Raw genomic sequence first — 15507 nt, forward strand, 5'->3', positions numbered from 1 at the left:
ATACATGTAGGATATTCATAGTTTAACCTGGACTAGATATGAACGTAAGAGAAATTCAGCCATTTTGTTATTTCCTTTTGAGATTTTTGGATTCATTAAAACCTAGAAGTCAATGCAAATTGTGAAGTATTGCAAATCCATTCGGATAAAAAGCAAAGTAGTGTTTGCAAAACCCATAGAAAGTTAAGCCAGTAAGCTTTACGCTGTTCTCGTTATTAATTATTCCTTCCAGGTTCTTTGTAATTGCCAGAGAAATCTTAGTTTATCCTACTGAGTATTGTAAAATTAATTATGCCTCTGTTTTGACCCTCTTTCTTAGAGTTCCAGTCAATGAAGCTGCCATAAGCAATTATGGATATTGATATGTCACAAAGTAATAGGAAAAATACTTTATTGCAAACTACTAACTACCAGATATTTTACCTCTTCTCAGTGCAAAAGCATGTGTTTTGATTTGCACTGTTTACTTTTCCCCATCAGTTCATTTTTTAGGTGGAATTGGCTAGATGTAAAGAAGCAGTTCAAAAAAGCAGTGCTTTTTTTGTGTAAGGAAAAAAAAAGGTGCCAGTACTCCAGGGGAAAAGTTGAGCTCTAACTCGATGTGCCAGTACTGTGTACTGGGCAGTACCGTGACAAAAAAAACACTGGCTATGTGTATTCTAATTTATTGTGCAGAAATATTTTATATCTGATTAGAAGGATTAATAGTGAATAGTCCATTATTTTGTGTTCTAGAAAGTATGTTATTGTTGTCACACCACTTCCTAGTTTGCTTTGGTAACTCCATCTGTCATGTTCAGATCTGTATGTCAACAGTTTATGCACGTTCAGTGTATGTGCCCTCAGGATGTTCATTTCAACCACCTCCAGTTAATTATGGTGGTATTGCAAAATCATTTAAGTGCCAGAGCCCCATTATTCTAGGCTGTGTACAAACACACACAAAACATCCCTCCCCTGAAGAAATTACAGTTGAAACACTAATGAAATGTTGACACATTTTATAATGTATTAGGTCAAATACTGCAGCCCTTCCTGAAGCAAATGAAGTTGGTATACATTTTGTCTGTGTGTATGTAAAAACTGCATAAGGGCTTCAATATATGGTGAATCATTTATGTATTTATAAGGGACTCACATCTTAGCACTGTGACAAGGCAGGCTAAAGAGCTTGGTAGATGGGGAGAGAGGCAGCCCTTAAAAATAAACAGCAATGGCCCTGGCTAATCAGGGGCTGCTGAGACAGGGCTGCTATAAATCAATTAAGGGTCAGGTGAGCTGATTCAGGCTGCCACATGATCTCTTTAAAAACCTTCCCTGTGGGAGAGGATAGGAGAGAGTGGACACTGAGTTTGGAGAGTGGAGGTTGAGAGGAACAAACAACTGATAAGGAGATTCGGAGGAGCTGAGCAGAACAACATCAGCACTGCTCAAGGCTGCAGGAGGAGTTACGGGGCTCTGACAGGGAGTGTTTGGAGGCTCCTTTCCCCCCAAGTGGCCAGAGGAGGACTGTTTACTCAGCCCTGATGTGCCGAGGCATCGGCCCCAACACTCCATTGTATTGCCAAGGGACAGAAAGCCAAACGCTAAAAAAGGTGAGTGAGACTTGTACCGCAGCCCCTAAACTGTGAGCTAGAGGGCAGAACAGGGGTCTGGGACTGACCCAGTCACAGCTCATATAAACCAGTTCATATACTGCAAGCCATTACCCTGGCTGTCTGATCCACTTTCTTCTCTTTCATTGAATATCAGTTTCTACAGCAGAATTTAATCCCTCCTAGGTAGCTTTTTCCATCTCATTAGCCATAAACCGATTTCAGTTTGGTTCAAAGCCATCATATTTACATTCTCTTTTTAAACTAGCACATTCATATGTATTCTCTTATACATCTTAGTTTTATGGTTATTCTCTGAATGAAATTGCTTCCGAATAATCTAATTTTTGTGATCTACTCAGGAGATGCTTTCATCCTGTTCTCAGAAATTGATCAAAATAACTTTCTTGTGCTTAGAAATTTTGTCCTTTCTAAAGGCCAAGCAGCATGGGGATTGAGTTTCTTGTGGTCAGTGAGTTTTATTTTATTACCCCAGATCTCAAATGAATAGAACAAGTGTTTGTGTCCATCTTCTACTCCATGTATGTGGGGAGTAGACCGTCAACAAAGTCTGTGTCCTTTGATGTTTCATGAAGGCTCATTTGAGTCAGTGTACCTCCTTGTGTGTGGAACCAGCACTTTACATTAATGAATGCTTCTTCCCTGTTTGGTGAATTACAGAGGCTTACAATGTAAACACTCAATAAGATTAATACCACGGGGTACAGCTGTTGTGAGATCAATACATTTAGCATCTCACAAGCATTTCATCAAATCTAAACACTTACACAGTCTTACAAATTTAATATCTGCTTCAACAATACTAATAGACTAGTTTCTAAGTCTAGGCGTTGTCAGTGCTCAGTAGGGCCTAGGAGCCTTTGGCATGAGTTGGCATTCTGCCAGCGTCACACTTCTATCATCTCCTGTGTTGTTCCCATTTGTCTGTCTTAAAACAGTGGGCTTGGTGCTAATATTTGTTGTAGGGTCACCAGTGTAGTCGGGTTGGGATTTACTGCCATGGTGTCCTAACAGTTCTCTGGCTCCATTGATGAGGATAACCAGAAGGCTGCTTGTGTGTGTGTGTGTGTGTGCTCAATGATGTGTGCAGTGTTGATTTGCACGATTAGTCACTACTGCTGATCTCAAGAGAGCCCCCAGAGACCACAAATTAGAATTGAAGGTGCCTGGCCAGGTTTATTGTTAAGCAAAGTACAGTCATAGTTGTCAGTAGACGCTGCCAAACCACTACACATAGTGGACTCAGCTCATCAGTGAGAAACTCCCACTGCCCTCTAGGTCATTCTAAGACTATTCTCTCCCCCCCGCCCCAAGACACCACTTTATATACAGGTACAAACTAGTTAGACATCACTCCTGATGTATCAGGTTGCCACCCTTTGATGTCAGTTTACCACCTTCTGATGCTACATAGATATCGCCCATCACCCTGTACTCGTGATTTGATTAGATCTTTATCTATCATACTGTCATTTTAGACCCTTTCCTGAACCTGAGTCTGTATTTGTGGGGAGTGGGTACCAAGGTCTTTTTTAATGAGCTGGTGGTACCACGTGCTTTCAACTTATGACCAGTACCAGTTGCTATTCTATATCTGGGCTTATCACCAATTAGTGTTTTGCACTCTCAATTCTGTTTGTGCTAAGTTCTGTGAGCAGGGGCCTGCCTCTTGCTCACAGCTTAGCTTTTCTTTGTTAGCCATGTTTTGTCCATTGTTAGCTAGGCCTCAAACCAGGCCTGTGTTACATGGGCTTTTGTTTTATGCCTTCATCTTACTACAGTATTATTTACATCTCTGTAAATCAAAAGCAACTCCACTGGCATCAGACGGATTAGATTGATGCAAGAGTGGAATTGCTAAAAATTTTATTCATCACATTTTATTTAATATCTTGACAGAAAATACATTTCTCCTTTCCATTCAGCACTTTCTGATCAAGACATTATTTTTACACAAAAAAATCACATGCACTAAAGAGTCTGGATTGCAGGCCTGATTGGAATGATTTGCAATTACAAGCAGAATATGCTCCACTGTATAAGCTTAAATCATTACGCCTCCTATGACATAATGTGAGAAACTTGTGCCATTTTTCTTTTGAGTAGAAATAAAGTTCTGCTCTAGCTGACAGTCAGAAAATTCATAGGAGAGAATGGATGTGAGATGAATTTCCTTAAAGAGGTTATACAGTTCCAACTGTTCTGTGAACAGCATTTGTCTTCAAATAAGCTACTAAAGGAATTTTGACAGCTATATCCTTCCTATTCACCTTGGTTTGACAAAATCCTTCACTTGTGAAGGAGGCTACTCAGGGCAGGTTGGGTAGGGAAAACTAATGTGGCAATATCCTTTAAAGATATGTTACAAGCTGTTTTGCTCTTTTATCTTAGTTTGAACATACCTAAGATGGGGTATGTCTACACTACCCTCCTAGTTCGAACTAGGAGGGTAATGTAGGCATACCGCACTTGCAAATGAAGCCTGGGATTTGAATTTCCCGGGCTTCATTTGCATAAGCGGGGAACCGCCATTTTTAAAACCCCGCTGGTTCGAACCCTGTGCAGCATGGCTACACGGGGCACGAACTAGGTAGTTCGAACTAGGCTTCCTAGTTCGAACTACCGTTACTCCTCATTTCACGAGGAGTAACGATAGTTCGAACTAGGAAGCCTAGTTTGAACTACCTAGGTAGTTCGTGCCCCGTGTAGCCGCGCTCCACGGGGTTCGAACCAGCGGGGTTTTAAAAATGGCGGCTCCCCGCTTATGCAAATGAAGCCCGGGAAATTCAAATCCCAGGCTTCATTTGCAAGTGCGGTATGCCTACATTACCCTGCTAGTTCGAACTAGCGGGGTAGTGTAGACATACCCATGTACTGGGATGGAATTGTGTTTCTCCTGTCGAGTGTGGTTTTATCAAGGGTTGAAATAAGATAGCCAATGCTGTATTTTCCTCCTTGGTATTAATACGTTTGGGATATTTGGTGAAAGAAGGGAGGGATGCACTGCGTCCATTCTTCAGAAGGCTAGTCACCGTGGTGCTCAATTGGTGCTGCTCAACAAGAGGTGGAAGCTATGTTGACGGGAGAGCATCTCCTGCAGGCATAAGTAGGAGAGTTAGATCATTTGCAGTGTGAGTTTTCACATGATAGTATAGACAAGGCATAAGTGTGGAAGCTTATATGGTGGCTGTTCTGTGTGCCTATTGGTATGGCAACCACATAGTTTCATCATGTACAATCCTATAATACATTTGGAATAAATATGACACACACCAAATCATCCTTAGCAAAGTTGCAAGGGAAGGAGAAGTAGACTTTGATAGTGTTTCAGGCAAGTGAGCAGGAATGTAGTATGTCACCAATTATTTTATATTCTTAGCATCTATTCTTATCAAGTCAAATACTTGTGTGCCTGTGATTCTATGGGAAGGTCAGTATCCAATTATGATCTTAATTTCATGTGCTTTAAAGTTAATATTCCATGTCTTTGAACAAATGGGTGGTTTTGTTGTTTTTTTTAGTTCAAATAGAAGTGAAAAGTGATAAACTGTCAATTACATAGCAAATTTAATTTATTCTGCTTTGCTTCACTATGAATTTATCATTTTCCTCTTAATGCATCTCCTATGGACTGTATCTACTAGGGTCTCAGATAATACAGTTCTTGAAATGCCTAAAAAATTGGAAGACATATTTCTACTCTGTCACCATCATATTTCGTATCTGTCTCAAATAGAAGCCTGCCATTGACCTTTTTTCTCACTGTATAATTAACTTTCACTAGAAACAAACAGTATTGCTTTTTATTTACTGCAGGTGTGGGGTACTTTTTTGCGTAAGGGGTCACTGACCCACAGAAAAATCAGTCAGTGACAAGCAAGAAAAAAAACCCAACCAACCAAAAAAAAACCCAGCTTGCTGACATGGGGTCTAAATGAGAAGGAAAAGGACACTCACACCAGAGCCTAAAGGAGCCCAGACTAGGGTGAGACCGCAGGGGGGAAGGGGCTGAAATGCCAGGGTGGGCTCCATATTCCTCGGGGGAGAGGAGGGGAGACCGTATTCATGCAAGTCGGGGGCTATATCTGGCCGAGTATGGAAATATGTGCTAGAACATATAGCATTTTTGTTTCATAGTGCAGTAGGGCTTCAAGATATTGCTTGCTAAGGGGATTACTCCCAAGTTTCTCAATGGAGGTACTGAATACTGAGCTCTTTTGAAAAAGCTTATCTAAATGGCATACAGCACAGCAATCTTAGCTGTAATTTAAATATTGTTCGAATGTTGCACTAGATCCCAGTGCTGATTCTCTCATGAGATGGAAGTACTTTGTGTTACTCTGTAGAGCCATATTTAACACTGTGTCAATGCTGACAACTTTGGGATAGATGTTCTGCTGTCCTGTGCCAACGGCATGGATAGCGCGCGCACATTTTTGTAAAGCACTTTCAGGGCTATAAATAGTGAAAGATGTATGTCAAGTATTTATTAATATTTAATACGTTCACTTTACCCCCTATTGTAATGTTTGAAGTAAAGCTGAGAACTAGAATATTGCTAGCTAGTGGAACTTTATGTCTTCTCATCAGGAATAATATAGATCTGATGTTCAGTAGAGATTTTTATAGTAATGCAAAGGAACATTATGAATTAGTAATTGGGAATGGTCATTCTCAGCATGTTAATTTTCTGCTATCATAGGTGAAAAGTGTCTAAAGCATGTCATCCTAATTATTAGAGGGGTAGCCGTGTTAGTCTGAATCCGCAAAAGTGGCGAGGAGTGTCCTGTGGCACTTTATAGACTAACTGAAGTGTTGGAGCATAAGCTTTCGTGGGCAAAGACCCACTTCGTCAGATGCATCTGACGAAGTGGGTCTTTGCCCGTGGCACCTTATAGACTAACTGAAGTGTTGGAGCATAAGCTTTCGTGGGCAAAGACCCACTTCGTCAGATGCATCTGACGAAGTGGGTCTTTGCCCATGAAAGCTTATGCTCCAACACTTCAGTTAGTCTATAAGGTGCCACAGGACTCCTCGCCGCTTATCCTAATTATTGTAATTTATTGGACTGCATAGGAGTAAATAGCTTGACTTGTACCAAGAAAGGGTATTATCAGAATTTACAGCAAAAGAGAAAGGTATTCATGGAAAAAATTACATGGAAAAAGTGTTTAATCTTATAGTAGCTATAAGTGTTCCATCAATCTCTTAGATACTTATTAGACCCTATCTCCATAATATTTGAGTGCCTCATGGACTTTGACATATGTAACCTCATAAAACCTGTGTGAGGTAGGAAAGCATTATTATTTCTATTTTACAGGGGAGAGTTGAAGCACAAAGAGATTAAATGACTTGCCCAAAGTCACATAGGAAGTCAGTAGTGGAGCAGGGAATGGAACCCCAGACTCTTAAAACCCTGATTAGTCCCACATGATGACTGGACCATCACCTTCAAATCATGTACTGATAGTTTCTATATGCTCTTTTATCGTAATACAAATGTAGTTGTGGTGGTATTTGCTTCTTACCTACATGAATGTGCTTCTTACCTACATGAATGGTCTTGTAGCTTTGTTTTCTAGTTAGATGTCTCCAGAGCCCCTCGATGTAATCCATGGTTTCTTGATAATTATTCTATATTTCGTGTTAGACCTGGCATTGTAAATGGATACAAAGCTTTGATCAGAAAAGTAGGGAAAGTCAAAGGCCTAATTTTGGTGCACATTTGTCGACTGCAGGTTTTTTGTTTTGTATTTTTCCTTTTCTGGAAGTTACAATAAAATTAGGCTGGAAGGGGGGGGGGGGGGAGTTAAGCCATATGAAACCATAAAGGCTTCAGATTTGGCATCTGCACAGTCAGTTTGCTGGTATACTGCACTCTGAATTTTGGAGTAGTTCTAGAGAACTGTGCTTAAGTATATGTTAGGCCAAAGGAGTTCTACACTCAGTGCTCTGTTGCATTTCTCTTCCATTTTTTGTTTTGAGTCTTAAGGTGTGTTCTAGACATGATTGAACCAATGAAACATGAGACAGATTATATATACTATAAATGTATTGTGAAGGTCTCTGACATTGGTTGAAATATCAAATCTCTGCAGCAAATTCTTGCATAAAACACCAACTTTTAATCAGCATTAAACCACTGCTACTAAACTATTTACTGTATTTTATTGGGTGTAAAGGGGCATTATAGGAAAATATGCCATGTAGACTTTAATAATTAACTTCAAAAAATTGATAAATGAATCATCTTGTATTTCATTTACTATAATTTAGCGTTTGCAGTGATGTAACAATGTTGGATTCAGGATATTAGAAAGACAATATGGGTGAGGTAAGAAGAAGCAGATGTGTGTAAACTTGTCTCTTCCACCAACCCAAGTTGGTCCAACAAAAGATATTTCTCCACCCACCTTGTGTCTATAATTTAGGATCTCATTGCTTACTTTTATTTCAGCAATATACCATGTCAAAGTTATACACAATAGAAATTTATATAATTTATCCTCATAAACTTGTAAGTAATGCAAGTGCCAGTCTAATAATACTATTCTAAATTGTAACCAGCAATTTATTGTAATGATGGTAAAATTGCTAATAATGTATTTATCACAGGGCTTCGTAAACAGTAAGAGTCAGGCTCTGTAACGTATGTAATTATTTGAATAATGAGTTTATAGTTGTCCTGCTGTTCAGAGAGATTGAACTAAGTTCTTAAGTGCATTTCATTTGATATCTTTGCTACAGTAGAGGCTGTCATGCACCATTTCATGGTAAGTACAAACACACCAAATCACACACACCATGAATTAGCACTCATGGTGTTTGTGAAGAAAACATCTTCATCAGAATGCCAAATACCCTTTTCTAATCTTGTATTTCTAAGATTTGAGGCATTCTGTTGACCATTTTGCTGAGATTATTGAATATTTATCCCATATTTCCAGCAGTTATTGACACTGTGTGGCTCCATGGATTTCACTATTATGTCTTATTGAACCAGACACAAAGATGGAACAGGAAAATTAAGAAATGTACATGACAGAAGCTGTATATTCTATGTATGTAAATACATCCAGCTGCTCTTTTCTCACTAGACTCTTTCTGATAGATCACTTTGGCTTGGTCTCTAAAACACCCAGAAAATGTTTTGCTCATCTTTTCCTTTGTTCTTCTTTTATATTAAGTCCTTCCATTTGCATCATTCAAATGTTTGTTAGCACTCACAAGGCTGGCCTACACTAAAAAGTTAGGTTAATTCAGCTGTGCCACACAGTGGGTGTGTCTAGACTGCATGGCTCCGTCGACGGAGCCATGTAAAGTAACTTACTCAACATAGTCAATGAAGCGGGGATTTAAATAATCCCCGCTTCACTAAAATAAAAATGGCCGCTGCACTGTGCTGACAATCAGCTGATCCGGCACAGCGCGGCAGTCTAGACGCGGATCGGTCGACAAGGGAAGCCTTTGTCGACTGCTCCTGTAAGCCTTGTGAAACGAGGTTTACAGGAGCGGTTGACAAAGGCTTCCCTTGTTGACCGACCGGAGTCTAGACTGCTGCGCTGTGCTGAATCAGCTAATTGTCAACACAGTGTGGCGGCCATTTTAATCAAGCGGGAATTATTTAAATCCCCACTTCATTGACTATGTCGAGTAAACTACTTTACATGGCTCTGTCGACGGAGCCATGTAGTCTAGACACACCCAGTGATGTGAGAAATCCACAGCCATGAGCAGTGTAGTGAAGCCAGCCTGACCCCCAGTGGAGACAGCACTAAGACAATGGAGGAATTTTTCTCTTGGCTTAGGTACTACTTCTCAGAGTGAGATTACCTACAGCAATGAGACAAGTCCTCTTGTCAGTAGAGGGAGTGTCTAGACTTAAAGCATCTGCTGTGTTGCTTTAACATTTCAAGTATAGACAAGCTCCTAAGATTTACTCTCAGTTTTGGCCAGCATGTAATTAAACATGCAGTAAATTAGACATTGATTACTGAAACAAGTCATGGAAGAAATTGTTGCCATCTATCTTATAAATGGAACAATCAGCCCAATTGATTAGACATTTTAATTGGTTAAGGGAAACTGATAAAATGGTATTTAATGTTTTGTGGCAAGCTCAGTGCTTAAGATAATCTTTAATCTATATCTGGTAGTTCTATTAATATAAGATTAATTTTTATATATATATATATGAATGTCATAGTCCTCGGTGAAGAGCACTGTTGAATTATACTTTACAGTTATTCTGGTAGTGTTGTATAATTCTTTCATAAATGGTAGTACAATATCCAATCTTGATATAAAATTTGCCAGTGATGGAAAGTCCATCACAGCCCATGGGTTTCATTTTTCACTGCTTTAGTTCACACAACTTGACCAATCACAAGTTTTAAAGGGCTGAATGCGAATGATATCCCCTTTTATTTAGCAGAGTTTATAGTGTTGTATAATTCCTTCATGAAATGATAGTACATCATTTACTGGGCCCCTAGACTCTTGCTTAGTTAACTGTTCCAAAGTGATGCTGTAAGCATTAAATGAATCATTCCTGGAACCAAAACCCTCTGTTTTTTCATAATTATTTAAGTATAGCAGAAGATCATGAACATAAGGTTAAAATGCTAGGCAGCCAGTTTGCAACTATCTGATGAAGCCTAATGAGCTCCAAAGTGATTTTTCCAGGAATGGGAAAATAGCAATGTGTTGCTCATTATTGAGGACATTCACCTTATCAGCAGTGCTGGAAGATTTCAGTATGTTTTTGGCAAACAGATGATGATATTTTATAACAATTGTTTGAAAAAGCCTGAGGATAAATGCTTATGTGATGGTGCCATTCTGCAGTGACTACAGAAAAAGGCATCAGAGGGGTAGTCATGTTAGTCTGTTCCAGCAACAGTGACGAGGAGTCCTATGGCACCAAAAAGGCTAACAAATATATTTGGACATAAGCTTTCGTGGGCTGGAGTCCATGCCCAAATAAAGATTTGTTACTGAAATATGTTAGACATATTGTAGAAATCAGATTTATTTTCTCACTTATGTTTCCCAAAATGTAGTGTGTCTGCCCCCTTGGGGTGAGTCATGAAGCTCTGGCCCAGTTCTCAGTTGATTTTGGAAAGTGGTGGAGGGCTGCACTCTTCCATGGAATTAATGGAGGAGGTGTGGAGTCTGGGATGGAGGTTGGGTGCAGAATGAAGCCTGGGGTGCAGGAGGGAGACTGGAGTCTGGGAGGGAGTTTGGATGAAGGAAGTGGTTGTGACCTAGGGAAGGGAACTGTGGTGCAGGTTTTGGGATGTGACCTAGGGTAAGAGTGGATTGTGATCTTGGACAGGAGATTGGGGTGCCAGATCTGGGAAGGGGTATGGGTGCATGTGGAGTTAGCAGGGCAGGAGTGGGGGGCAGAAGGTTGGGGAAAGGAGGGGCTGAGGTGCCAAAGTAGGTTCTGGCCAGGAGACTTATCAGTTAGTAGCCAAACCAGCCTGCTTGCAGAGTTTGAAATGTTTCTGCCTGCTCGCCATGCGCCTGAGTGAGTTAGCGGGAGGGTGGCTGCCTGTTATTCAAACAGGCAGCTTCCATTGGCCAGTTTCTGTCCAGAAACTGGCTAATAGGATTGTGCTGGGGGCGGTAGCAGCATCTGAATCTTCCCCCATCCCCTCTGGACTTAAAGAGAGAGTGCCCCGCAGCCGAGTTTCTGAGTGGTGTGCAGGCCTGTGGGGCAAGCAGGGAAGCCTGCCCAGGGTTCCCTACTGCCTCCATGGGCTGGATCCGGTGTCTTGGCAGGCCGGATATAGCCTGGGGGCCGTATTTTGCCCAGGCCTGCCCTTGAGTGTGACCAGAATGTGCAATGATGCCTGCCTGAGGTTGCAGGAAGACTGACACAATAGGTGTGAACTGTCCCGTTCATAGGGTTGCCAGGTGTCTGGTTTTGAACCGGACATTCCAGTATTTGAGCTTTGTCTGGGAAACAAATTGAGAAAATACCAGACATATAAATGTCAGGTATTTCCTAATTAAGTTTATTATTATCAGGAGTATCAATACGTAGTTGCGTACTGCATGAGTGTGTCTACCAGCCAGGCAGTACGCAGCTACTCAGTAGAGAGGAGGGGGCCGGAGCAGGTGGAATCCACGGGGCCAAACTTGCCCATGCGCTCCGCTGGGATTGTGTACAGAGATGGAGGGGCATGCATGCGACCCACTCACTAATCTAGGTTGTAATGGATCAGTTTGCAGAATCAAGGCCTTGCATGGCTCAGACCTTTTTGTTATAAACTCTCAGAATAGTTATAAATCAATAAAAGAAAGATAATTTGAGCTATTTTTGAACATCATTAAAACATTCTCCTGCTTTTGTCAAATGTCAATAGTTCTTTTCACTTCAGTGACTGGTGGAGAATGTGTTTGTAACTGGCGCATGGACAAAAATAAGATTTTTATGCAGGCTGTTGTATTTTATGCTTAGAGGCATGTAGTTGCACAGGAAAAAAATGTTGAAGCTTAAATCTGTGCTTTTAAGAGTTGATGTAATTTTGGCAGTGCTTTCTCCTTTAAAAGTTAAAGAAGAAGAAGTTTGTCACCTTTGATTTTGATGAAGCTAAACTTTTTAGGTCATGTCCATATAATGTGAATGAAAGGCAGAGTGGTAAGGGTTTATGTGGTTCATAGGATAATCTTGTGTCAGTCTTTTTCTGACATTAAGTAAAATACTGTGATATTGCATTACATTCACCTTTAACCTCCTACCTTTCGTATATATTCTTACTAATTTTAAGCATATTTGGAAGCTATCATTTTTACTGATAAAGAGACCAAGGTGATATAACGTTTTATATCTGAACTTTGTGTTAGTCACTAATCATTAAGATTGTACCTGAAAATGACAACTGTTTTAACATATTAAACAGAGAAAAGTTTGAAACTCTCAGAGAAGGCGGATATTATTAGCTCATTTTTGGGGGGTAAATTTTAATAAAAAAGCCTCTTATGGTATTCTGAGACCCCAAAATACATAAAACCTCTAATATGCAGGCCCTCTTCACATACTGATTTAAATAAAGTGACAGTTTCATATATTATTCTAAAAGAAGGTTTTGTTAATCTAAAAGAAAATATTACATTCTTGATATATTTAACTTGGATTTGAACCATAATCTGAACCATAATCTACGTTTTCTACTGCAAGTTTATCTGTGAACAACTCAAAATCTTCACCAGTTATATAGAAGGCCATATTATAATTAACATTCAAAATTTAGATCTAATGAAGAGTTTGAGGAGTTCTGTGTTCTCGAAGATACTTGCAAAGCAAGGTTTTTTTTATATAGTTTATATATAAAATACATATGGGGCTTGATTCACCATTAATTCTGCCTTTATAACTCAATTGAAATAATTTATTAGGGCTTTCAGAAAGCCTTTGATAAAGTCTCTCTCAAAATTCAATTAAAGAAACAGGAGATATCATGCAGTGAAGGGCAAACTACAATTATGGATAAGAAACTGTATAAATGACTGAAAATAAAGATTAAGAATAATGAATGGTGAATTTTCAATATAAGTAAAGCAGCTGGTAGCCACATGAGTCCATAAAGTGCCAGTGTTGTTTAATATATTAAGTAATGATCTGGAAAAGAGGGGGCAAAATGTGCAGAAGACACACAATTATATAGATTAGTCAAGGTCAAAGACTAGGTGAATGAGCAATGGGGGTGGGAGATAGTTGAAATTCATTGTGGACTTAGGGTTGCCAGATGGTTTCAACAAAAATACCAAACACCTCCTTCCCCCTCCAAAAAAAACCACATGGGACAATTTCTGTTGGGGGGGGGGGGGGAGCAGGAGCAGGGGGAGACCAAAGTTGTTGAGGGGAAAAAAAGGACCCTAAGAATTAAGCCAAAAAATAAATAAATAAAATAAAACAGCATTAAAACAGCATGGTCCCTTTAATTGTGTGCAGAGTCAGAATAGGGATAGGAAGAGAAGAGGTTGAGCACTAAGACCGGGGGAAGGCATTGCTTCCCCTTGTTCAAATCTTTAGGTTTTTTGCTGGTGACCATCTTGTTTTCTTGGTTGAGCCAGAAGGGAGCTTCCCTGTGGAACCAGGTAAGCAGGGAGTCCGGAGAGGGCGGGGGGCTGGGCCTAGTTGCTGAATGTGTTGTAGGGTTGCCAGGTGTCCGGTATTTTCGTCTCCTGGCAGGGAAAAAAACAGAAAATACTGGACATTTTAGGTGTCCGGTATTTTCTGAACTTTTTACCAGACAGGAGGTTAATACGGGACTGTCCACGTCAATACCGGACACCTGGCAACCCTATGTGGAATTATGCAAGGCAATTATATGATTCCTTGCTCAGGTCACCCAGAACTCTGAGCCTTTGTGTTACCACTTTGCCTCAGCAAGAGTGAGCTTCATTGCTGTGTAGCTGTGTCTCATCTCTCTGATACATCAGTTTGTCTGCTGGGCCACCAAACTCATCAGGACTCAGCCAGTTCAAACCTTGCCTTACAGGTAAAAATCAGTAAGTTCCCGAGAGAGATCTCTCAGCAGTTTCCAGTCTCCTCACAGAAGTTGCTAAGTTTACTACTACCATAAGGACAGGGAGCACACCCAAGCCTGTTCAATCAGCTGTAGACCCACATTTAATTTCAGTACAGGCAGTCCCCGGGTTACATGGATCCGACTTACATTGGATCCCTACTTACAAACGCGGTGAGGCAACCCCACACTAGCTGCTTCCCCCCAGCAGACTAGGGAGACACGAAGCTAGCGCCCCCCCCCCCCCCCCCAGCAGACCGGAGAGACGCAGAGTGGCTTTTCTCAGCAGACACCTCAGCTTGAAAATAAAGGACTGAGGGAAGTGAGGTGTGGGAGAATAAAACTGAGCTCTGGAGAAATGTTTGGCTAGAGTTTCCCCTACAATATGTACCAGTTCCGACTTACATACAAATTCAACTTAAGAACAAACCTACAGTCCCTATCTTGTACGTAACCCGGGGACTGCCTGTATAGTAGCACTGAAATAGTTTTATAATACAACAAGAATAAGTTAATTAACAAAGAACAGAAGTTTAAGTGATTAAAAGAAGAGTGAAAAATATGAAGTTACCCCCACCCCCCTCAAAAACCCTCTAACCCCAAACAACTTTGCTGTCCAGTGACTAAAATGTAACTTCAGCAAGTTACAATCTTTGTTAAAGCAGGGTTATACCTATAGTAATTTACCAGAGACTTCAACCCCCTTGGCGGAAGGATCCACCTTTCTTAGATTTCAAGAGGTCTGGCCACTTGTGTCCTTCCAGTGATGGATGTTGAAATGACTTTCTATTTCTGCTTATGTGAACCTGAGACCTCTGAAGCAGAGTATAGGAGCCTCTCTCTGAGCTAGAAGCCAGCTGGTTCTCAGTCTGTGCTGTAGAGGTCTCTTGATCTTAACTGTTGCTGTGGTCTAGGTACCACTTGCATTGCTCAGTAACCATACGAGGTGTGTGGGTTACACAGACATAGGTGAGAACTTGTGTATATAACAGCTTTCATATGAAGAGATATTGAAGAGACCAATATTATTTACTTTAGAGAGGAAATATGATAAAAGTATACAAACTAGCATTATTCTTTCTGTATCCAACACAAGAACCAAATTGAAAAGTTAAAATTTAAAATTGATTTAGAAATGCTTTAGGTTGTGGAACTTATTGTCTCAAGATGTATTTGAGGTCAACGGCTTATTCAAAAAAATAAAGGGACATTTATCTGAATAACAAGAACATCCAGAGTTAAAATAGTAAAGCTCAAAAAAGAGTCAAGTTTTAAAAGGGATATAAAAACTTCCCTGGAGGTGTGGGGGAGTAGAAGAAATAGTCCTTGTTGGTAGGTGGTTTCATAAC

The 15507-nt window shown here is 40.3% G+C and overlaps 1 protein-coding gene across 4 annotated transcripts in view; it reads left to right on the forward strand.

Annotated features, from left to right (window-relative positions):
- Positions 1–15507, forward strand: part of MYRIP (myosin VIIA and Rab interacting protein) — a 340763-nt gene that overhangs the window by 108101 nt on the left and 217155 nt on the right. Inside the window, exon 1 of one of the 4 annotated variants that reach the window (XM_075921853.2) lies at positions 1213–1595. The exons of the other annotated variants lie outside the window; for them this stretch is intronic. The gene's annotated coding sequence lies outside the window, so the exon portion shown is untranslated. Of the gene's footprint in view, positions 1–1212; positions 1596–15507 lie in introns of those variants that run through there. 4 annotated transcript variants of the gene reach the window in all.

Source organism: Pelodiscus sinensis, chromosome 2 (assembly GCF_052426305.1).
Source record: "Pelodiscus sinensis isolate ZL-2025 chromosome 2, ASM5242630v1, whole genome shotgun sequence".
NCBI classification, from domain to species: domain Eukaryota; kingdom Metazoa; phylum Chordata; order Testudines; family Trionychidae; genus Pelodiscus; species Pelodiscus sinensis.